Genomic DNA, 25,385 nt, shown 5'->3' with positions numbered 1-25,385 from the left:
TTGCTTTCAGATAAGTAGATTCTGCATCTCGTGTCCCAATGGCGCATCCTACCTGCGAATAAACTGCCACACCCTTTACATTCACTCATGTATACAAGGTACAAATACAGGAAGGCAGACACAGACAGCCACAGGCTCTCCCTTTTTTCCTCTTGTCAAACAGAATGAGAGCATTGTCTGCCAAGCAGGCTGCTATGCTGATTTGGACTGTAAAGCAGAGGCCAGGGTATGGTGTTTTTTTTATGTATCTAAAAAAAGTGTGTTTTGAAAGGGGGAGAGAGGGAAAGATTAGTGAGGGAAGTAGTGTTGTGTGTCTGTGAATGATTTATGAGATGTGGGTTGCAGCTTATGCTGGTTGGATGAGCGAAGGCACATGGGCTGTTCTTACTCATTCACTTCTTCATAAACTAAACCAAAGCTCAGCTCTGCTTGTTTCTCTTTGCACTCTCTTTCTTTCCATGCAGGCTCTTTGTCTTACCCCATTTATGTTCTTCTTTAACCAGCCACATATTTCTGCTAACTGCCTGCACCATTCCATCTAATGTAGATTTGCCAAAAATCTCTCCTGACAAATGGAATAGTCTCGCCTATTGTTACGTAAGTACAAATTTCTATCATAAGTTTTTGTTGCTTTTCTTCTCATGCTTCCTTACCCTGTTTGGATGCTTTATATAAATTCTTTTGCTTTTGACAGACAGTATAACACAGTGGCACATGCTCTAGGAACTTAGACAAGTTGTAGAACTCTGGGTGTAAAAAAAAATCGAAGGTGTTAGGTTATTATCCCGTGGTGACGCAGTTAGTAGACTGTAGGTAAGTGGCTTTAATACACTGCTTTGCAAAGATATTTTACGGAATAACAATCTATTCATGTATATTTTTATTTAAAAGCACTGAATTACAAAATGTTTTTCAAGTGACGTTGTTTTTTGAGAAAAATTTTAAAAAATTAAATATGTTGTAACTAGGCAAATGCATTCAGGTTCCACAATTTTTCGCGCAACCTTTTGCAGCAATAACAGGTTAAATGAAAGTGAAAGTTTGGACCAACTTTGCACGGTGTTTGGAAGAAATGAGGCTTTAACTGGCCCATTTTAGGACATACCCCTTTTTGTTTTTCAGTCACTTCAGCGATACTTTGCCTTGTGTTTGGGATTGTTGTCAAGCTGAAAGGTGTAACTTTTGCCAAAACTTCCGATTATTTTAGCAGACAGAAACATATTCTCTCACAGTATTTCCCTCACCAGCCCCTGCTGAAGATAAGCAGTCCCACAGTACGATGCTAGCACCTCTATACTTCTCTGTTGCTATGGGTCATTCATATGAAGAGTTCTGTAGCCAGATTTGAATGCAAGATGTGTGGCGCTTTTCTAAAATTGCGACTACCACATTTCATGTGACCAGACACCTAAAGAATAATGAAAACTTAATGTGTGAGACTTATAGCAACTTCAGTGTTGCAAAAAGAGTTAGCCTCAAGGAGTTGGATTACGTGACAATTTTCAGACCTTTCAATAGATTTCATGACGTAAACATGCATAAGACTGTGTATGAAAATGGACGTTGTTATATATGCAGGGCATTAATGGAAAATGGCAGAGGGTGAGTTGTGTTGCTATCGGATGGTGTTCTTTGACAAGGGCCTATAAGATAGCATGTATATCGCGTGCTTGGGGAAGGATGGTAAAAGATTGTCAGTGGGCTTTTGTAAAAATAATCGTTTTATAATAGTTATAAATAGTGATGGGCGAATAAATTTGGCAGACACTAATTCCTGGCAAATTAATTCACAAAACTGTGGCGACAATTCGCCAGCAAAAAATCTGCCGCGTCCAAAAAAAAAATTGGAGGCACGCATAAAAATTGTTGTGCGTCAAAATTATTTGAGCGCCTGTTGATTTTAATGCATTTGGACCAAATAGTCACGCATATAAAAATGTATGCTTGTGTCAAAATAATGACTTCAGTGCGTTTGCAAATTTTTTCGCCGTTTCGTGAATTTCGGTGTAAATTTACAAATTGTTCGGTGAAGGGAAACTGCACAGATGCGCCCATCACTAGTTATAGATAGTTTTCCAGTTGCCAACAGAGGCCTTTTTCACACAAAGTGAATATTTTACACATAGCTGACAAATGGCTTTATTTGACTATACTGTTCCAGCCGCTGAAGCTTCCTGGCCTTACAGGGTTAACACTATGACAGTTAGTGACTCATTGGATGATTCCTGTGACAGTTCCTGTGGAGTTTTTATTTTAACTACTAATTCGTGACACTGGAAATTTTTATATCACCATGTGTCCACAATGTCATTATAAATTCTGGCCACACAAAGACTTTGTGCCTTTAACAATTAAGCTCTACATGTATTTAAGATAAGCAATAAGGAAAATATTTTTATAAATATATATTTATAAATAATGTAAAAATTAACCAGAAGATAATGAAATAGATAATGTTCCATTCAATGCAAGGTTAATAATACCGATCTTACTACAAGTATTGTGTGTTCAAGAATATTTTAACTATACGCAGAAGAAATATGCTTTGTCCATAACCTGCTTCCATACACCCTGTATGTTTCCCTGTCTGTCTAACAGGGTCATACATGCTGACCCTGTATGTATTCCAGAAATAGTTGTAAAGATTTGTATAAATCCTGAGTATATTTGGATGTGGCAATAATAGACATAATGAGCGCTGATACAGCTTAATATCAAAAGTACCCTGTATTTACTGTAGAAATTCCAACAGGCCCTTAACTGATGTGCAGTTTTAATATAAAATAAGTCATGCTTCTAAAGTTTTGCATGCTCTAAAAATATTTTTCTGTGGGTCCAATCTGGTACAGATTCATCATTTGAGCAGCAGTTTGATTTAAGCACTAAATGTATGTCAAAATATTGATTCTGGAACATACTATCAAATAATTCTTGGAATAGCAGTTCATTAGAGGAGCAGCAGACAGTACATCCCTGTTCAGGCCCAGACTGGCAATCTGTGGGTTCTGGCAAATGCCAGAGGGGCTGCTGTAAGATGATATAGAAAATGACTATTACGTGGGTTGGTGGGGGCTGTTTGGTCCTCTGTGTACTAGGAATGTCAGGGCCTATTAGGTATCCCAGTCCAGTAGTGATGTGCGGGCCACCCTGAAACCTGCGGGACCCGCGGCTCGGGCTTTGTTTGAGCCGACTCCTTCAGGTCGCAGGAGGGTCCGGGTTGAGCTCTTCTTCTTCGATCTAGCACTTCCGGTGCCGCAATTGATAGACTTGCACCCGCCCCTTTTGTGAGGTCACTGCGGTGCAGGCTCGGGTCTATAAATAGAGGGGCGGCAGCAGCGGGCCGGGTGCGGATTGGGAGGGGGTGAGTAAGGGTCAGGTGCGGATCAAGAAATTCTCGACCAGCGCATCACTACAGTCCGGTCCTGTCCCTGATGGTTTATTCTGCATCATAATGTATATTACTTTACCTTTACTTTGATTCCTGGGATTCATATGCCCCCTTTCCTCTCAAAATAAGGAATAGTAAAATATCACTACATTTTATGTAGATACGTGTTGCTTTATTGCATAGAATTGCATCATATTTACAATTGCACTGAAAAGTCACACAACTGCTGTATGTGTAACAACGTGTTGTATGTGCTTCCATTGTGAAACTTGTATTGTAATTAATTGTCTCCCTGCTTCATCGTCATACCTCCACAAGGCTTTTAACATAATAAGCATATGTATGTTAATGACCTGGCTTAAGAATTTTCTACCTGTTTCCCCTAGTTAATGCTTCCCTTGCTGGAGCAAGTGCAGAAGATATTGGCAAATGTTGTGACAAGTAGTGACCATTCTGAAAGACCTGCTCTTAGTACCACCGTAGTAACCCTTGGGGACACATTAGTCGAATATCGAGGGTTAATTAACCCTCCATATTCGACCGTCTAAGTAAAATCCTTCCACTTCGAATATCGAAGTTGAAGGATTTACCGCATTTCTATTGATCGAACGATCGAAGGAAAAACCGTTCAATCAAACGATTAAATCCTTTGAATCGAACGATTCGAAGGATTTTAATACATCGATCGAACGATTTTCCTTCGATCAAAAAAAGCTAGGAAAGCCTATGGGGACATTCCCCATAGGCTAACATTGCTGCTCGGTAGGTTTTAGGTGGCGAAGTAGGTGGTCGAAGTTTTTTTTAAAGAGACAGTACTTAGACTATCGAATGGTCGAATAGTCAAACAATTTTTAGTTTGAATCGTTCGATTCGAAGTCGAAGTCGAAGGTCGAAGTAGCCAATTCGATGGTCGAAGTAGCCAAAAAAATACTTCGAAATTCTAAGTATTTTTTTTTCTAATCCTTCACTCGAGCTAAGTAAATGTGCCCCCTAGTGTATAATCTCAGGGGTATTATATTTCACCAACATATATTATTGTCTTATTAATTTTAAGGAACTATTTTACTTGCCCACTTGTACGTTATAACATAATTTTAAACCCTTTAGCAACACCATTTAAGGGTTCAGGTTTCATGTCTTTGACAGATAATACAATTTGAGGGGAACAGGCCTACTGCCATCTTATGTGGCTGGAAAAGAATTTTGAGGCACCCAATAGGAATATCACACCTCATTTTAGCCCAGGAAGGACTATTCACACGTATCACTTTTAGAATTCATCAAATTCACCTCTGATTAAAACTCTGGTTAGAATTTGGCATTTAATATAGGCAAATGTGGGGGGGTTTACAGTGGAACAGGGGTGTACAGTTTTTTGTAAAATATTTGAATTGAAAGCTATCATAAGAAGTGGAATGAAATCCATATGAATAAACAATATTCTGTTTGTTTACTTAGACAATTTTGCCAGCAATGTGTTTATAGCAGGTTTTCTGTGCAAAACAGCTATTAATTTTTCCACATAGCAAGGACAGAAGCTAAGATTTTGCACTGTGCCTGAAATCCACCTAAGTGAATGCATAAAAGCTTTACACCCCCTCCCAACTACGACACACAGACACGCATATACACTGTATTTATTTATTTATTTTTTTGGTGTATTTAACCCCAGTTGTTGTTTGATTTTGTGCTATTGAGAAAGGTGTCTGTGAGAACTTATGTTGACATTTAAATAGTAGATTGCAGGTCGGAGTCACTAGTAACAAGCTTTGGCACTAAGGGCTAGTCCACACGGGGAGATAGCCCTGCGTTTGCGGTCGCGGCGACAAAGCGCCGCGCCAGTCGCCGCGACCGGCGCAGGCGACAGTTTTGTATGGGCGCCTATGTAAAAACGCCTGTGCTAACCACACGAGGCGATGCGCTTTTCAACAGTCGCCTGAAAAAGCCTGGCGAGGCATTTTCAGGCGACTGTTGAAAAGCGCATCGCCTCGTGTGGTTAGCACAGGCGTTTTTACATAGGCGCCCATACAAAACTGTCGCCTGCGCCGGTCGCGGCGACTGGCGCGGCGCTTTGTCGCCGCGACCGCAAACGCAAGGCTATCTCCCCGTGTGGAATAGCCCTTAAACATAGAGTGACCTTTTTTTGCCATCTTTCGAAGATTTTATTTTTTTTTGACTGTACAGCCCAACCACCCCCAAGCTCAGTATTGTACAGCGTCTACTTTTATAGTGAGCTATTTTGTTTTGATTCTTTAATGGAATGGCCAGTTGAAAAATATCCAGTTGAAATGTGTGAGTAGTTCTGCAGTCACACCAATAGGTTGTTAATAAAAAGACTGACCACCTGGGGAGAAGCAGGAATTGCATCCTTTTGCTTATAGTTGTGTATCCCAGACTTAGAGATATGTTACAGGGGTGCTGCTTTAAATCCTGTTTAATAAATCGAAAATCAGAGAACCATGTAAAATACATAGGTTGTATAGAAAAATAGATGTTTTGTTTTGAAGTAGAAACAAAGGACTCAGGGTAATGCCGAAAATACTTCTTCATGCTGAAATCCCTCTGTCCTCTAGGATGCAATGGCAAGGGCTCATAAAACAGCAAAGGAATGTTTGAAATAAACATAAAGTTCTCCTAGAGGTAGAAAATGTTCAGACAATTTCTTAGATAAGAATGCAGCTAGGATCTTGTCTGCCTTTTTTTTTGTTGTTTTTTTATGATAATAAAAGATGGAGGGCCGATATTAAATGGTATATACACAGTATTTACAGAATTACATTTCTGACTACCTCGTGATGTTGGCTTGTTTAAAAATGTGAAAGTAAAGATGACTTTCTTGTGCTCCAATACAGTGCACAAGAAATCCCTAGTCTTCGGAAAATGTTGACTTACAATTTGTCCGCTGTAATGCAAGTTACTTTCAGGCAAGTTGTGTTTTTTTGTCACTATATTTCAATGAACTTGTATCAGCACTTTATAATGCATGGGAGAATCATATATATTATCTTTCTATAACCACATTAGCATTTTAGAGGGGTACCTTGAAATGAACGTCTTCCTTTACATTAACTTTCTAACTTAATTTGCTTTTAGCAGAGAGCACAGAACAGGTGCAAATAAAATACTTTGTAACAATTTTGAGACACAAAAAAACAGTTTAGATAAGGAGAATTATTTTCAAACTTTCATAACCTGCCAAATTTTGTAAAATGAACATTGTAATTATGGGGTGTGGCCACAGAAAAGGGGCTTGGCCAAAATTGCTGTGCTAGGTGCGAAAACTATTTTTATCCCTCTTTTTACTTCCAAAATGTTGGGAGGTATGAAACACTGGTTTTAATAACAGACTGGAAGATGAATAGGAGAAGGCCTGAATAAGATAGTAGCAAAAAAAGTTACAATAACAATGAAAAACCTTTTTTTTTTGGTTGATACCAAATCAACAATTAAGTCCAATAGAAAGCTTGCTAAGATTTTATAACATACTAGAGGTTAACTACCCAACTATTCCATTAAACATAAAAGGCAAAGAAAAATTCAAATGTTAGGGTATATTATACAGTGATATATTGTTAGTTGTTGAGTGAAAAGATTGCACAAAGTCAGTTTGAGCTCAGTTTTCTACAATATAAGAAACTCGATATGACGAGCAGCTTGAACCTATTTTTGGGTTCCTAAGGAAATTTCTTTTTTACTAGTTTGAATTAATCAGTGGCATATTTTGAAGAATAGCTTTATGAAATAACTATCTTTAAACAGTGGGTAGAAAAAGAGCAAAGCAGTTGCTATGTGCGTTGGATGGTTGTGTATTTGGCTACCATGGTCACCCCCACAGCTCCCCTTTCATGTGGTATTGATGCAATGTCTGCTGAGGGATAAGATACCACAGCTCCTCTCTTAATAATCCACAGCTTGTTGTTTTTCCCTGAAGCTAAGCAATAAAAAGAACTCATGAAATATTCAGTAATACTTCTTTTCAAAACCACCTAAAGTTTTCCATCCTGCACAATAGCTACCAAATACACGGGCAGTCTAAGCACCAGGAAAAGCAGATGTGGGACTTCCACCCAAATCCCATGGCCAACATGAAACCTTCCCCCATAGTTTTAGATAATCCAGGAAAAATGAACAGGCCTCATGGTTGTCGCTGAGCTTCTGTATCATAAAAAGAAAATAAATATGTTAAAGCATACAGAATATGGCCTTATACGTTTTTATAACTTAGGGGTTCATAACGCTTTGAAGTAAAGCAAAGATTACCTAGAGCCCTCTTAATAATATTATTAGAAAAGGATTCCTGCAAATTTCTGTGATACAAACCTAAAGAGGTAGTTAGCTGTTAAATTAAGCCAATGTGCAGTTGGTATTCATTTTTTATTTCTTGTAGCTTCTGAATTATTTAGCTTTTAATTTAGCTTTTTGAATTTCAGCAGCTATATGGTTTCTAGGGCCCAATTATTCAGAGCAACCAGGCAGAGCTTTAAATAAGAGAGTGGAATATGAATATGAGAGGATATGTTGAGAAAGATAAGCAAAAGATAAGCAAAAAAAAAAGAAGTAACAATAGCAATAAAATTGTAATCACACCAAGCAATCTTTTTATTTTTGGGTCGCCACCATTTGAAAGCAAAAGAGGAAAGTAAACAATTAAAAAAAACATAATTTTTTTTAAAAAAAATGAAGATCAATTGAAGACACCTGAAGGCGAACCACCCCTTTAATGGGACATTTCCAAGCCCACATTCAATAAAGTTCTTAGACCCATTGATTCCACCTATTCTTACACTTGTATTTACATGCCAATATATATATATATATATATATATATATATATATATATATATATATATATATATATATATATATATATATATATATATATATAATATATATATTTGGCAATGAACATTGTACCTTGCTGACACAAATAGATTTATGAGCTTACAAAATTACTAGTTTGTCTTTGTCAAACAATTTCAAGGTGCTCTCAGAACTGGTTTATCTCATCACAAATATGAGCAATCTTGTTGATGATAGTGACAAACCAGAGCTTGGCTTCCCAAGTTGAAAAGTGCAGAAAATATCTTTCACGGTCCAATGACACTGTAAGGTGAAAATAATTGTCTTTATATTTATAACAATGCTGCACAGAATTATTAAAGGTGTTTAAGCACCACCTTTTAAGTAGTCCAAAAACATGGCACCAGAGTTTCCAAAACCTCTATCATTGACTTGCGTGTGCATCACCTGCAAACACATGTGCCAGTTAACAAAAAGGTGTTTACATGGGCATTTTTGCCATGAGACAATTTTTAGAACCTTGCATTGGGCAGCACTTTTTCAGGGGGGATTTCACTGGATATTGATAAGCTCAAGATACAAATTACCAAATTTTTAAACAGAAATGTACTGTAGAGAGCACAGCTGCATTCTCTATGCTAGCAAATGTGTGCAGGGAGTTGATGGGGGGACAGCTTCACCCATTCATTTCAACATAAAGACAAGAAAGTAACATTTGGGTGGGGGGGGCAAGTTTTCACAAACTGAAAGAAAACCATATTACTCTGATGAACCATCTCCCAGTATCCATTAAGCTGATTATCTTGCCTTGTTCAAATGTGAAGTAACGACTGTGGGACTTGTCCCTCTGCTTTCTATAGTGGGTGGTGAACAGATTTTCTGGAAGCAGAGGAACTTCAAGTCCCACGATCGATTACTGGAACAAGGTACGGTAGGGAGCTTTTTCCCTACAACACAGGCAGACTACCAAAGTCCCCTAGCTTATCTCTACCAAAACCATAATTAGAAACCATATTCTAAAGAGCTTACCTGTTATCTGCTATGCAAATATTGCTATACAGCCATATTGAGACTTCAATAGTAGCCCCTGTGGTGACATACCCTATTTATATAAATGCAAGAGGTGTGTATGAATTTTGTGGTCACAGCCTGATTGCAGCCCTGCCTAATGGTTTAAAATTGAGTGCTGAGCACAACTTTCCATTGTTTGTTATTATTTATATAAACAATGTGTGAACATGTCATGCAAATTCTCTGTTTTTACCAGTGCAGGGTTACAGTACATTATATTCAAAAGCATATATGTTTGTTATATTGACTTTTACTGGTTATTTGAATGAGTTGAAGGTAAAATTGCTTTATTAAGGCAGCCTACTTTAGGTTCACATACCCAATGTAAACCTACGATTAGTGTTTGATAAGAAAAAATATAAGATATTTGAAATATTTTGTACTGTCATTCCATTGGTAGACTGAGCCTGATACTTGGGGTACCGTCAGTGTGCAGCGTACAGAGCATACATTTCCCAAATCTGCAAGTCGGTGGCAGGAAGGGCCAGAAAATGGGTATCCTAAGCATTTTTTTGGCACTAAGTATACATGTGGTTGGCATGTGACTATGCAATAACACCTTTCATTCCTAAAGATTGGTTTTGCTTCATTGGCATCTAAACTTTATGTATGCAAATCACAGATACAGGATATGACAAACTAAAGCTATACTGAAATGCTATAGATTTCCAAAAGCAATTTCCAAAAGCCTCTCGATTTTCTTTTATCAACATAGCCAGGATAAGCAACCTTTACCTAGAATTCTTTAAAAAAAAATTGCATTCCTGGACATTATTTAAAATATTATTTCTATGTATTGTTTTAATGTTGTTTATCCTAGTAATGTATTATAATAATATCATAATTACATCCTATTGTTCTATAAGAAATCACTTTATTAACCTGAATACTAGCAGGACCTCATTTATCTGTGTGTGCTAATATAAAGTTCAGTAAAAGTAAAAATTGACTTTTAGCAAAAAAAAAAAAAAAAAGGAGGCTTAGGGTGAGGTAAATATGGATATAGAAAGCACAACTGTATATAGTGTGTGTTCCTCCTCTTTCTGCTCAAATGTTTGAAATGCTTCTATAAGAATCATAGCACTTGCATGCATATTTGTTTACTGTGAACTCATCTTGCTGTATTCCTGGAAATGACAGTGGGCTACTGCATGGCAAACAGTTCTTTTACCTTACTGCTACTCCGTGTACCAGTGTCCATGTTTCACCTTGTATATATGCTGACTTTAATACCTTGTGTAATTCTAGGCTTCCTTGACACATGATCTTCTGTTTACAGTGTGTATATAAGTTTATCTACAGTCTGTTTATTACCCTGTGTCTAAAATATTGTTTACAATGCACTATACAAACAGCTAGCATGCAGCTGTCTGAAGCTCACTGTATCCAAACAGAAAATGGTTTATAATATCAGGACTGCAGTTTCATTATAGCTGTATAAAAATATAGCGTGTCCCTTAAGTATTGCTTGCCTTATGTTCATGCTAGCAGACATACAAGCCACTAGTGATGCGTGGACCGGGCGGGTCCAGGCTTACCTTGCTCCCCCATTTGCAGGTCATGGGCGGGTTCTGTTTGAGCTCTTCTGCCTGCTCTCTCCCTTCCAGTTTCCGGTTTTATAGGTGCACCCCTGCCCACCCCACCCCTTTTGTGAAGTCATTGGCGGTGATGGGGAAGGTCCCCATAGGCTTGCCTAACTTTTTTTGATCGACGGATATTCCTTCGATCGTTGGATTTAAATCCTTCGAATCGTTCGATTCTAAGGATTTAATCGTTCAATCAAAGGAATAATCCTTCGATCGTACGATCGCAGTATTTGCGCTAAATCCTTCGACTTCGATATTCGAAGGATTTCAATTCCTAGTCGAATATCGAGGGTTAATTAACCCTCGATATTCGACCCATAGTGAATCAGCCCCTTAGTGTTCTTAGGGTAATAATTGTTTGCAGTTTCAATTTCAGTCTCAAAAAGTTCCACTAGAAATGTTTACATTTTTTATATACAGATTCACAAAATACAGAGTTGTTCATAAATTCGCAATACAGTATGTGACTTTTACAGAACATGCTTCAGTAAGGCAAGCAATATAACTGCCCCATCGTGTACTGAAAATGAAGAGTAGATGTTCTGTGAAGCAATGGCATATAAATCCTACCTTAGTTAAGTTATTCTTAGTTTGCCTTTACTTTTCATATATAAGTACATAATGATTTACATTAGTGTATTTGAAGTTGGATAATAATATTTTGTTATACAGACCTTTGACAGCTCATCACTTTGGTCATGTTATCCACAAATGGCTGCCACATACTCCGATAGTAGGGCATATTCACTTATACTGAAGTACTGCATTCCCACAATGCACCATGCAATGCGGGGTTGAATCAGGTGCAACTTCATTCTATTTGTCCAAATGTATGCAACTGCATGTGTGCCTTGGTGTAAGTCAGATACAGTTGTGACCAAACTTATCATAGGTTCACCCTTTCAGATACTAGTAACCATGATGGAGCAGGAGTGGAGTATATCATTAAGAATATATTTTTTAAAATGTTCCCCCTGTTGTACCCTAGGCAGCCGCCTCTTTTGCATACCCTTAGTTTCAGCACTGCACCCCTCTCTTTGCTCTGTGGTATTTAGATAAGAAATCAACATACTTATTGGGATGGGCTCTTAAAACTGGGCACTATATTCAAGGAGAGATTTTACCAGTCAAATGACCAAACAATTGTTGTATGTGCTCCAGCCCAATTCATATTAATTATATAGTCATTCTACATTTAAGCAGAAGTTAACTGTGAAAGTGCCACTATTATTCTAAAGCGCTCACCCAATCAGTAAATTGGTTTCGGTGTCTATGACCCAAACCTTCTGCTCCACAATTCAATAGAAAGGGTCACTCACCACTTCCATTCAATGGTCCGTGTGCAACCCCCTGGACCTGCAGCAAGGGGAGACACACTTCACAAACTTCACAAACCTTCAGGCAGCGGTAAAATCAAAGCAGCTTTATTTCATGGATTTATATCCTAACGCGTTTCATGTGGTAACACACATAATCATAGGCATAAATTCACAACACAAAACACCTAGTTTAAAAGGCATTGAGGACCTGCATCATCGTGTCAGCCTATGAGGTCATCAATGCCTTTTTAAACGAAGTGTTATGAGTTGTGAATTTATGCCTATGATTACACGTGATGCCACACGGAACACGTTAGCATACGAACCCATCACTCTACTTGTAAATATGAGCATTTAACCTATTCACCTGTATCAACTGAAAAAGAACAGAGTAGCAAGGGCATAAAAAACAGCACAATTGAAAGAAATAAACAATGATGATGATGATGATTGTTAACAGTGGTGTAACTTTGTGGGCACAGCCAAAATTGTAGGTCATCTGCAAAATGAAAAAGAATCACAGCCCCTCCCCTACAAAGGACCCCCCATGGACGCAGGGTCTGCTTCCTGTGTAGTTACACTGCTGTTTATGACTATTATCGTTATTATTATTATTATAATTATTAACATGAATTTAAAGAGCACCAACATATTCCAAAGAGCTGTACAATAGAAGGGAGTATGCCTTGAGCATTCATATTACAAACAAATACTAATTGAACCAGTATGTAAAGAGAGCTTTGTCCATTAGATTTTACAATTTAAAATAGTAACATGCAATTGTTGCATGATAGTGATTGTAGCATAATGCAATTGTAATTGACCTAGTGTGTCTAGTCTCCAAATCCAACATAATTGGCTTTCTGGTTAATGCAAATATACAAGGAAATCTAGATCTGACCATTTCTGATCAAAGGGAACATGCATTAGTACAGATTCCCAGAAAATCTGGTAGTAATTAATTCGAAATCTGATCATATGAAGTGCATTAGTAATAATATGCTCAAATTGGAAGCAAGGATATGGTTCTGTCAGCATGGCTGACTTCTGTGTGGAGGACTGAGATAAATATGAAATATAAACTATTCTATCTGTTTGACCTAAAATGACCATGGTGAATTAATGGGATATGCAACAACATACAAATTAAGAAAAAATAAAAAACCATACTCCCCTGCCAAATAGCTAATAATAACTTTATCCTCAATAACCTTTATTTGGAAGCGAAGTGAACATTAAACTCTTCCCTCCATTATTGAAAAAAGTGGATTGATGACGTGTATTACATGCAATTACTGCTGTATTATAATTACTGATGCCTTTCTGTTACTTTCCTTCCTCTTTCCCCTCTTTACTGCTACTTCTCTTTATAAAGTTCATGTTTCAGTAAATTCTTTAATAAAAAAAACTACAAGTTACAAACAAAAATGACCATGGTGAAGTCTTTGTTAGTAGTCCTCAGTTAGATGCAAGCTGAATGTTCATGTACCAATAACACCATACAAAGCAAGTATTTCCACATACTATGGATATTTGTTGGTTTCCAATATGAGGCAAGTTTAGAAAATTGAAAGCAGTATCAGATTGTTTTGTGTATAACCTCTTTCCCTACCTTTTAATCAGACGAGTTTAATTACACTGAGATGATATCTGTGTTAACAAGACCGTTAGTCACCCTTTTGCATCTAGTGTCTCGGGTTTACAGATAGGTTGAGGTTCATTATATATTGATGGTTATCAGTGAGCTAGTAATTTCACACACAATTGCTATTAAGAACCAGAAAGTTGGAGAATGAACGTACTTTAGAGTTTAACAGTTTAACCATAACCAATTCAACAAGCAAAAAGTATCCTGCCAATAGTCTTATTTCTTCAGCAGATGCTATAGAAGTAGGTATACTGCCCCAGTGTAAAATTCCTTTTTACAGAATTTGCCCAGGTTCATTATCTCATAATAACTTTACAAACATAAGACAATATTCATGTTTCAGGAAAATCATGAAAACAGCAATTGTTCCAATAATATCTGGGCCGGAAAATGCTAACTTTGTATCTTGAATAGCAAATCATTTTTTAACTTGTCCTTAAGCTGCCCCCCACCCCATTCATTGCTTTTGGCCCCCTCCACAGTCTGAGAACCACTGATTTCAAGTAAAACATGATCAATCATGACCACGTTTTTGCAAAATCATTTAACATTTCTAAAACTGTTTCCCAGGATTAGTCCTTAAAGTCATAACAACATTTTCTAACATACTGTAGATGTTATTGGATCTCTCAGAATTCTTTATATGCTGATAAACATGTTTGCTTCATGATGCCTATATTTGGAAGCTGCTATGTGCTATTATCTCACAGTAGTTGGCATATTAAATCTAAGGCCACTGCATGCTCTGCGAGGAGTAACACTGTGGAGCACAGGTATGAGACTTGTTTTCTGTTATTTGGATCATCACACTTTACACCTACTAAAAAAAATAATTTAAATATTACACTAGTGATGGGCGAATTTATTCGAATTTGCGCGATTCGCGGCCAGCGAATAAATTTGCGAAACGCCCGCGAAAATTCGCGGGAAAAATTTGCCGGCGTCAAAAACGGGCACCGGCGTCGAAAAAACGGGCGCCGGCGTCAAAAATTAATTTTTCGCTGTTTTGCGAAATTCGCTAATTTTTCGGCGCAAATTCGCCCATCACTATATTACACCCAATAGGATTGCATTGCCTTTCAATGCGGATTCATTTTATCTTAACTGGGATCAAGTACAATGTACTGTTTTATTATCACAAAGAAATAGAAATCAATATGGGAGATGGCCTTGCTGTAATTTGACGTTTTCTGGATAACAGTTTTCCAGATAACGGATCCAATACCTGCACTACTCTTATAGCATTTTTTGTTTATATTCATGGTCAATATTTTCACTTCACAACGTCTTCCTTTCTAACCTATAACTCATACTAGTTAACATGCTCTAAATGGTCTATTTTCTATTCATTTCAGGTGGTGACGTGAAACTGGATGCCCCTAACACTATCTACTGGTTTCTTGTAATTTGGGACACACGATACAGGAAGCATTAGACAATAATGACATCACTTAAAGAAAGATGTGTTGGTATATCAGAGAATTTCCAATATCATGCTTAACTTCAGTACCTTGCTGTCAATGAATTTTCACATGGTGTTTCCCTTCAAAACCATAGACATTGGACCCAGGAGGGGCTAGGGACTATAGGACCCCAAAGGATTTTTAACACAGTTCTAAATGTTTTATGTGGGTGGGATGCAGGGAACGTTTTTTGTGCAGCACACTGAAACATGCTCCCCCAAAGCAATGATATTTCATTGCCCCATCAAAACTACATAGTATACTACATAGTATAGAAATGTATGTTTCTTAAGTCTGTGGCAAGGCACACAATAGGTGTATTTACCACAGTATTATGACAGAGACCAACTAGACCCAAGCCTAGGGCAACAGCCACACCTACTGTAACAATTAAAAATATATTTTTATTGTTCGAACACACTTTCATTTTTAATTATCTTGCAGGTTTACAGTAGAGCTAGAAAGGGAGACATCTCTGGTGCTAAAATTGGTTTTGGTAATATTAGGATGGAATATTTGATTTTTGGGGGCGACAACTGTTATCCAGAAAGCTTCAACATATAGGAAAAGCATCTCCTTAAAGGAGTCTCCTTAAAGGAACAGTAACACCAAAAAATTTAAGTGTTTTAAAGTAATGAAAATATCATGTACTGTTTCCCAGCACTGGTAAAACTGATCTGTTTGCTTCAGAAACACTACTATAGTTCATTTAAACAAGTTGCTAGGGAGCAATGGTGGAAGTTGAAAAACGGCTATATGGCACAGGTTAACTAATGGATAAAAGATAACACCATTAGACAGATTGAGCTTATCTGCTATCTTTCTCCTTTGAATGGCTGCCCCCATTGATAAACGGCAGCTTATTTATATAAATAATAGTAATGTTTCTTAAGCAAACACAGATATGTGAAGTGGGAAGGAGCACACCAAAAATGTCCAGGCAATGCCTTAATTCATATGCAGATTTATTGAGTGCACAAGCTTTCGGGTCAGAACCCCTTCCTCAGGTGCAAACATTGCACCTGAGGAAGGGGTTCTGACCCCGAAAGCTTGTGCACTCAATAAATCTGCATATGAATTAAGGCATTGCCTGGACATTTTTGGTGTGCTCCTTCCCACTTCACATATCTGTATAATATTTGGCTTGGAGGCTGCCAGGGATACGGATGCACCCAGCAAGCAAGTAAGTGGTGTGCGGCTAAACACTATTGTTGATCTTAAGCAAACACACCAGTTTTACCAGTGCAGGGCAACACTGCATTATATTTTCATTACTTTAAACACTTTTATTGTTTGACATTACTGTTCCTTTAAGGCAAATAACTGTAACCGAGTAAGCGCATGTAAAAAAAAAAAGGGGGTATATTTTCCCTTTAAAGAAGACTTCTAACCAAAAACAAGTACAATAGGTGTTGTTGCAGCTAGGGGGAGCTTGACTGCACACAAATGCTTAGATTTGAGGTACAAAACCTCTGAATGCACTGATGACTGTGCAATTCATCCTAAACCATTCCAGATATACTGCTAATAGGAACTGCAGAGCTTGCAATTTACATGGGGCAGAGCTGTGCCATTCGCACCAATCTATGCCACAGGGCTTGCCATTTGCACTAATCAATGCCACAGAGCTTGCCATTCACAGAACTTCAAATCAACAGGAAATCAAAAGCTTATGTGCACTTTGAAAACATTCAGTCTAAAAGGAAACTGTACCTCAGAACTTAAATAGCACACATGTTGCAAAGCTTGCATCTTATATAAAACACTAATCCTCCCAGCAGCATGTAATAAAATAAGATTAATGATAATAAAAAAAACTGGCAAAAAAATAAGCTTACTATTGGCATGTGACCCATCGTGGAACAAACGCCATTTCAATGCATGAGGAGTATTGATCAGGGTGGGAAGTACTGGCACAATACACAGCTCACGGGGGGAGCTTGCAGTTATCTACCAGAAAATACATACACTGTGGTCAGTTTCATTAGGAGACATTTAACCTTCCTGCAGGTTTCTTGAGACTGGAAGGAACCAGGAGCACCTGGAGGAGACCCTACAGGACTATCAAGAAAGTATCAAAACTGTGCACATAATGCCCTGCCCTCCCATGCTAAAGTTACATCAATATGCTGCCAGAGTGACACCTTTGTGTGATGCCAATCCCAATCTTTGTGGGATATTTAAAATATAATAAACTATTCTTATCATTCCCCAGTCTAGATGGCAGGCACTACCCTGACCCTTATAATGACAATCAGTAATGTATAGTCATAAGTCATGCACCATTATTAGTTCTGGCAGGGGGAACCAGGCTGTGGGGAGTTTGCTCATTAGCATAAGAACAACAACAATAGATTAGTAGCAGAAATCTTACTTTGTGCCTATAAATATAATGTATTACGTAGAAAAATGTTTTTAGTGTTTGGTGTAGTTTCCATGTTCTTGGTGAAAAACTGACCCGACAAAGATATTTTGTGTGTCCCTTAAAAAATAGCTTGTCATCACTGAAGAGGTTATTCTATGTGAAATAATATAATTCTGATCTAATTATGCAAAGTGGCCATTTAGGAATAGAAAACAGCATATCATTTCATTATCTGAAGTGCCACAAAATGAAAATGTCTGTTTAAGTAAGGGTTTTCTATTTCTAGATTAGAATTGTGTTTTGTTAGGTTTCATTTAGACTAGCTCCATGTGTGTGCCTATAAGCTCCACTCTCATGCAAGGATTTTTTGCTCTTTCCTCTTTCCAAGAAAACCATCTTGTTCCATCCTTACGGCCATAATTGTATACAAAGTCTGTGAGTCTTTTTTTCACCCTGCAGCTGGTAGGATTCCTGGCAGAGTGATTTGGATATGTATGGTACAAAATCACATTGCCAGGGATTTCCAATCAGTCACAGTCCAATCGTTCTCCTTTTCCTGACTGTCTTCCTACAAAGTGCAATGTGTGTACGTGTGGAGATACTGTAGCTTTCCAGACATCTGGCCGGCAAGTGCTGGAACTAAGTGTACTGCAGCCTGCACTGGGATACAGATAAAAGTCAGATCTTTCATTCTCAAATTTGGAAACACAAAGCTGTGTTATGGATAAAGTGTACAATATTGAAATCCTCTAGAGGGGCAGGACTTAGCTGGCTCTGTGAACAGGTCTTTTGTGTTCAATGTTCACAGTGGCTAAGTTCCAACCCACTGGGGAACATACTTCTATATATATATATACGTAACTACTGAAGTAGTAAAAAAAAGGACAAAATACTGATTTGTTACTCTATTGGTATGAACTACTGTATATATAAGCAAAGCTTTTGATGCCACCACAGATTAAACACAAGAAAATGATTATGTCCAGGTAAGCAAAGGGGATGTTTTTGGGTAAGTGGATGTATTTTCACATCACTTCCAGTTTTACATCAAATCTCCCTGCTCTTGTTTTCCTACAGTAAACCATTTTGTAATTGTAAGCAAAGCAGAACATTACTCTGTAAGTCGATACATTAGTAGCTTAATACAGGTATGGAATGTGTTATCCAGAATGCTTGAGACATGGGGTTTTCGGATGAAGGGTCTTCCCATAATTTGGATCGCCATACCTTAAGTCTACTAAAAATCATTTAAACATTAATTAAACCAATAAGGATTGCTATGCTTTCAATAAGGATTATGTATATCTTTTGAAACCAAGTACAAACTTGTTTTATTATTACAAAGAAAAGGGAAATCATTTTTAAACATTCAAATTATTTAATTAAAATGGAGTCTATGAGAGATGACCTTATCGTAATTTGAGGCATTTTGGATAACGGATCATATACAGGTACATTCCAGGATAAATTCTGTCAGAAATGACTTAATGCTTTTATATACTTTAATGCATACAGGCCCTTGTATAGGCAAACAATACCTATATAATCTGTAAAGTCATAATAAAGTAAATACAACAAAAGGTTGAGCATGTTCAGTTTGAATTACTTTTTTACAAGTTCAGAAAGAGGGTGGTAAAAAAAGATAGGAACAAGAAAAGCAAATGGGGTATGACATTCGGGAAGAAGGAGAATAAATAGAAGAAGAGGTGAAAAGCAGAGGTGGAAGGAAGAAGAAAATGAGAAACTGTAGGTTTTTTCCAACAATCTTTGGAAAACATGTGAAAAATAAACAAATAAATAGTCACTTACACTTTCTGGTGTGTGAGATGTGGAAGCTCATTGGTAAAGGTCGGATTTTAGGATTCTGAAACCGCGACTAAACTCACAAACCTTTTTTATCAAAGTCCAAATTTATTTCAATATTTTGTGCTACATATTTCAGTCAAATCCACTCAGGTTTTTTACGCATATTTATCATTACATTTTTCATACATTTTCGTACTTTCGTACTTTTCACCCGAAAACTCAGAAAAATTCGGGTACTGCCGAAATCCAGCGCACATCAAAAAATCATTGGGACATTCTCCCGTTGACAACCTTGACAGGTCTGAGACGCCGGATATTCAGATTCGGACTTTTCCGTTATTAGTAAATAACCCCCTAAAAGTACTAATGTCGTGAGATTCACTAAAATATCCGAATAAAAAAATTTCAAATAAAAAAAAATCTCTGAATGATCCACAAAACAAATATGAATACCTTGAAAAATTCTACTTTCGGACTATTTATACCGGAGAAAAAAATCGGAAAACCTCTAAAAGTCTAATTGATTTAAAGCAGCCAAAAGGATCAGCGCAGCTCTCATTTACTTCTAAAGGACCCCAACAACTTTTACTCTGCAAAGTTTTGCCTTAGATTTTTTTTTTTCACTTAATTAATATCTAATTTTTCAAGTATTTTAGAAATATTAAAAAAAAAACATGAATTTTTAGAGATTAGTAGAAAAGGTTGAAATTCAATTGTTAGTAAATGATACCCATAGAGTCACATGATTGGAAAGAAGACAGTAGATAGTAGAGTAGATAGGATTAGGAGTACGTGAAAATAATCAAAGGAGTAAAGTTAAAATTACAGCAAATCATATTTTTTTACTCTGTAACTAAACCACACACTATACGCTCAGGCAAATAAAACACTTTTAATTTTCAGGATATATCCTATCAAAGACACATTATTTATTTGTGGTGTTTTAAAACGAGAAACTACATTTTTGGCATCCTTGAAAAAGGTCCCTAGGTGGATTAAGATGCTATATTATCATGTAAAAAGACATAAAGAGTAGTGATGGGTGAATTTGTCCCTCGAAGTTCGCGAAACGGGTGAAAAATTTGCAAAATACAAATTTTGACGCCATTTGAAGTCAATGGCCGTCCGTTAATTGACACCGGCGTCGGAATTAACACCGGCGTCAAAAAAATAATAATAAAAAAACCGTTGACAGCGGCAAATTTTCACTGCAAATTTGTAAATGTATTTGCCAGCGTCAAAACGCGTGAATTCACGCCTGGCGAATAAATTCAGCCATCACTATATATACCACTATATATAGAGAAGTGCTGATCCTTCACATGCATATATATATATATATATTTCTCATTGGCCTTACTTGACGACTGTACCTACTTATCCTCATTATGCTACACTTTGATTTAGCTTTGAATGCAAAATGTGAAACAATATCTCATACAACTGTAAACAATAAAATAAATGATTTACAGAGGAGATTTTGTTTTCATACAGCATTCCATCCAGAGTATTTAGTTGATTACCCTTCCCACTCTGCTCTGTGACGTGAATCTCAAGAAACCAGATGGCTAAAGCTGGCCATAGACGCAAAGATCCGATCGTACGAATCAACGTACGATCGGACTTTCCCATCTCCCGACCCTCCACTAACCATTCAGACCAAAGTCTTTACCATTCCGATCAAATAAGAACAGATCACCCAATGTTCTGCCCCTGACAGCAATCGTACGATACTTATGTCTGACAACACTAGTGACAGTCTCCCTCTGAAAATCGTACGATCGGCAATACACGCAGAGATATTATCGGCAGGCGACAGAAATTTTCTAACCTGTCCGATCGACCAAACGACCGATCTCTGACGGACGAAAAATGTCGGGACTCTCCACACATGGTCCGAAAATCGCACGAATCCACGATTCGTACGGTCGGATCTTTGCATCTATGGCCAGCTTTAGACCTGAGATTAAGGTGCATTGCAAATCACAAATATACACTTTGCAGTGGACAATGAAGGCTTTGACTCACTGGATATTCATTTTCTAACCGATAAATCCATTTGCTTAAGAAAATACCCTTTCCTGACCAAATAATTCTTCATATCCCCACCATGCAGTTGGAATATTCCCAGTGCAAACTGGAACAGGGACAGCACTTGTCTAAGAACTGTTTTTATTCATTTTCACTGGAAGGGCTTGAAGCACAAGGAAATGGAGACATGCATGCAGATCCCATATAAACCCTGTAACCAGTGAATAGAAATCAGTTGCAAAGTACAGCAGTTAATGATTAACTGGTTCCCAATATATAGGGCTGGCCCCCGTGGGGGAGGCTGGAGCTGTGGAGCTGTTGCAGTGGAGGCCCAGTCTGAAGGTTAGACAGTGTGAAATTTGAAGAGAATGCATATTAACTCTCTTAGATGCACCTGAAAACCTAGTGTGAAGGTTAGTTAGGGTGAGATTTGAGTTGAACTCTTATATCCAGTCCGATATATTCTTGGAACTGTGGCTAAATGATTGATAAACTAGCTCACAAGTCATGGACCAAATATGGAACTCCAAGGAGGGGCTTGAACCAAAAAGGTCTGAAAACCACTGTTACTACTGAGCATGTAAAGCCTGTAAATCATATGTACTAACCTAAAGAGCACTTATGGGATACAAGCACTGGTTAGCATTTAAGAGATATTTGTTTTTCAAAAACAAGGATAAACAATACTATAAGAAAACCCACGTCACTGTCTGCTTCCATGAGAGGAAGTATGTTCTTAGGCACAAACAGGAAAAGTAGTTCTGGCACTTAAATGTTATAGTTTGAGGATTTTTTTCAAGATTTGTGTCTGGAAATCACATCTTATTGTTGCTTATACCTGGTTCTCTGACATGTTGACAAAGTTCTTTCTTTCTTTCTTTCTTTCTTTCTTTCTTTCTTTCTTTCTTTCTTTCTTTCTTTCTTTCTTTCTTTCTTTCTTTTTTTCTTTCTTTCTTTCTTTTCTGTAGTGTTGTTACCTCCAACCCCCTCTCCTTTAAAATGTGCTGCTATTTTGAATTTATGCTTTATGTCTGAACTTGAATGTCAGAAAGGCACAGAAGCCATTTAGAGCAAAGTGGTGTGTTTTGATGAGTGTTTTGACTGTAGACACCACAAAGGCTTTTGAAAGTATTCAGAGAAGCAGGAAGCTTAATATCATGGCTATGCCTTTGATGGTGCATCAGATACTATGATCACATTGCACCTGGCACTCTGGTATTACACTTCTTGTAATATCATAACTTCTCCTATTAGTTGGTTTTGGCTTTAGATCTGGGCTTTGCAACCTGAACAGAACTACAAATCATAGAGGCAAATTCACTAACCTCCGAAAATTTGCCAGCGACGTCTTCGCTCACTGCGCAACACTTCCCCAGGCGTAGATTCGCCCGGACAACACTAATTCACTAAAATCCAAGTTGCGTCCAGGGCACCGAGTGCTGGTGAAGTTGCGCTAGCATTACTGCGTTGTTATATTACACATGAGCCTAGTATATAGTTTATGTGCCATGTGTTAGGAAATGTAGGGGGGAAGCCGGTTACCCCAAAAATTTTACGCTATTTTTCAGCCTATCACCCTTAAAAAGGAAAAGACGCTAGCGTTTTTTGGGACTTGAAAAATGTTCAACTATTTTTTGAGGAACTCCTATCTACTCTATTGCACTTCGCCTGGTCTGAGGTGGCGAAGGCAAGTCTGGCGCAAGAGGTAATGTTCAGTAAAATCCGCATCTTAGTGAATTTGCCTAGTAACGTCCCTTCGCCAGAGCGCAAATTCGATAGGCATTATGGAGCGAAGTACCGCTAGAGTCTATCTCCTTCGCTGGCGAAGTTACGGCAGCAACCGCTTGTAAATCAGCGAAGTACCAAAATGACGTCACACTGGCGAATTTTCGCCCCGTGTTCGCCCTTTAGTAAACTTGCCCCATAGCATTTCAACTGATGGTACTAAAGGATTTGGGTGTTTAAATAAGAAGGTACACATACAGAATAGGGATTGCCAGTCTTCACCTGCTGGGCTAGCAGTTGAACAAATATCACAAGAGATGCAGTTCAGATTCAATAATTGGGCCAGATTATATAAAAGCGTAATCTCCAGCGGTGCCTACTTTCCCAAAACATTGGCGGTAAGGTAAGGTACTGATAGTCCTGTTCGTGATTTGTCTTTGTCAGAAATGTATCTTTCTGTATCTCCTGTAAAAGCTGTAACTACACCGCACCCACACACAAGATAAAATGCCAAATGCCATACAAAATAAATGATTTAATACATCATGTATATTGCATATTTATGTTTAATGTGACGGTCACAATGATAATTGTACATCTTCGTTATAAGAATTGTTCTTTTATAGCTTACTGTTCACACAGCCAAAGATTCCCCAATGAGTCATTTGCCAATTTACAGTATATTCAGAATAATATAATTCCAGTGAAGCATGGCCATCTAACTGCTGAAGAGTAGTAGCTATTAAAATTATACAAACAGAGCAGGGCTTATCTATTAAACATGGGCAAGAAGCTGTCGATGCTCAAATTGTTGCAGATCTAGAACTCCCAGTATGAATGAATACAAAAGCTTCACACAAACAGTAAAAATATTCCTTGTTATGATGGAGTCCCCTGACTGTATGGAAATAGTGGGAGATATGATTCAACAACAACAGGAGGAGAGATGCAGGCTGGAAATGTCAGTTTCAGGGATATAGCAAGGAAAGTAGTGGCTATTTGAAGCACAGTGTGACAAGTGCACAGTGAAGAGTTAATCCGTGCAGTGTTGGGCGGGATAGAATTCCCAGACAGACGGGGATCCTAAAGCGATGTCTGAGTCACAGAAAGAGGGAGGGGTGGCTGTACTACCAGTGTCTCCCTTAGCTACCCAAGCAGCCGCTGGCTTTTTGAAGTGGGTTTGCCCCTGGCAAGTGAGTCTGCAATTCCCTTGTTTGGCGCCAGCCGATGTTCTTTCATCTCTAGGAGCCCTCAGTGTTCCCTCCCAGCCACCATGGAAAATATGGAAGCACTCCAAGTTGCATTGGCATGGCTCTTACACCTAAGTCCCATGGAAAATACTAGTTAACATACAGCTCTGCCATTAAACGACCTTTGAAGTGTGCAAATTTACTTTGTTTGCTTTACCCTCACATCTCATATATATATATATATATATATATATATATATATATATATATATATATATATATATATAGTATATATAAGTTGTTTTCATTACTGAATAAACACCACTTTTTGATTTGATAAGTCCTGTGAGTGCGAGCTTCTTCTTCTCTCTCTCTCTCTCTCTCTCTCTCTCTATATATATATAACCAAGGGAATGGTGCACTCCGTAGACAAAATTAGTAGACAAAAAAAGGATTGCGGCACTCACAGGGTTTTAGTGAAAAAACAAAAAATGTTTTATTATTAAGCCTCAACGTTTCGATCCCCCACAGGGATCTTCGTCAGGAGCAAAAACAAACTGTATATATATATATATATATATATATATATATATATATATATATATATATATATATATATATATATATATATATATATATATATACACACACACATACATATATATATATACATAATTATAATAATTTATATATTTAATTTTAATAGAGCACACATATAGCACATTGCTTTATTATTAGACATCATTCACATTAGTCCATGCCCCAGGTGAGCTTACAATCTAAAGTCCCTATCACATTTGCACATTATGGTATTACTAGCTTCATTTAGTATCATATATTTTAGACTCATCATCATTATCATGTGTGTAACACCAGTGTCAGACTGGGAAAAATCCAGTGGGCCTTGCCAACCCAGAACTGCTCACCATAAATGCTGCAGACTCTCCCCTGCAGCAGTTAAGAAAGAAGGTATAAGGTATGCAGTGCTGTATA

The 25,385-nt window shown here is 37.7% G+C and overlaps 1 long non-coding RNA gene across 1 annotated transcript; it reads left to right on the top strand.

Annotated features, from left to right (window-relative positions):
• Positions 1–239: 239 nt before the first annotated feature.
• On the top strand, positions 240–15,318 carry LOC121393304. Its single transcript, XR_005960962.1, has 2 exons — positions 240–597; positions 15,168–15,318. It is a non-coding gene; the product is annotated as an uncharacterized LOC121393304 (long non-coding RNA).
• The last annotated feature ends 10,067 nt before the right edge of the window (positions 15,319–25,385 follow it).

The sequence above is a fragment of the Xenopus laevis genome, chromosome 4S (assembly GCF_017654675.1).
Source record: "Xenopus laevis strain J_2021 chromosome 4S, Xenopus_laevis_v10.1, whole genome shotgun sequence".
NCBI classification, from domain to species: Eukaryota; Metazoa; Chordata; class Amphibia; order Anura; family Pipidae; genus Xenopus; species Xenopus laevis.
The sequence above is the reverse complement of the archived record's forward strand: the minus strand, read 5'-3'. Positions and strand labels throughout refer to the sequence as shown.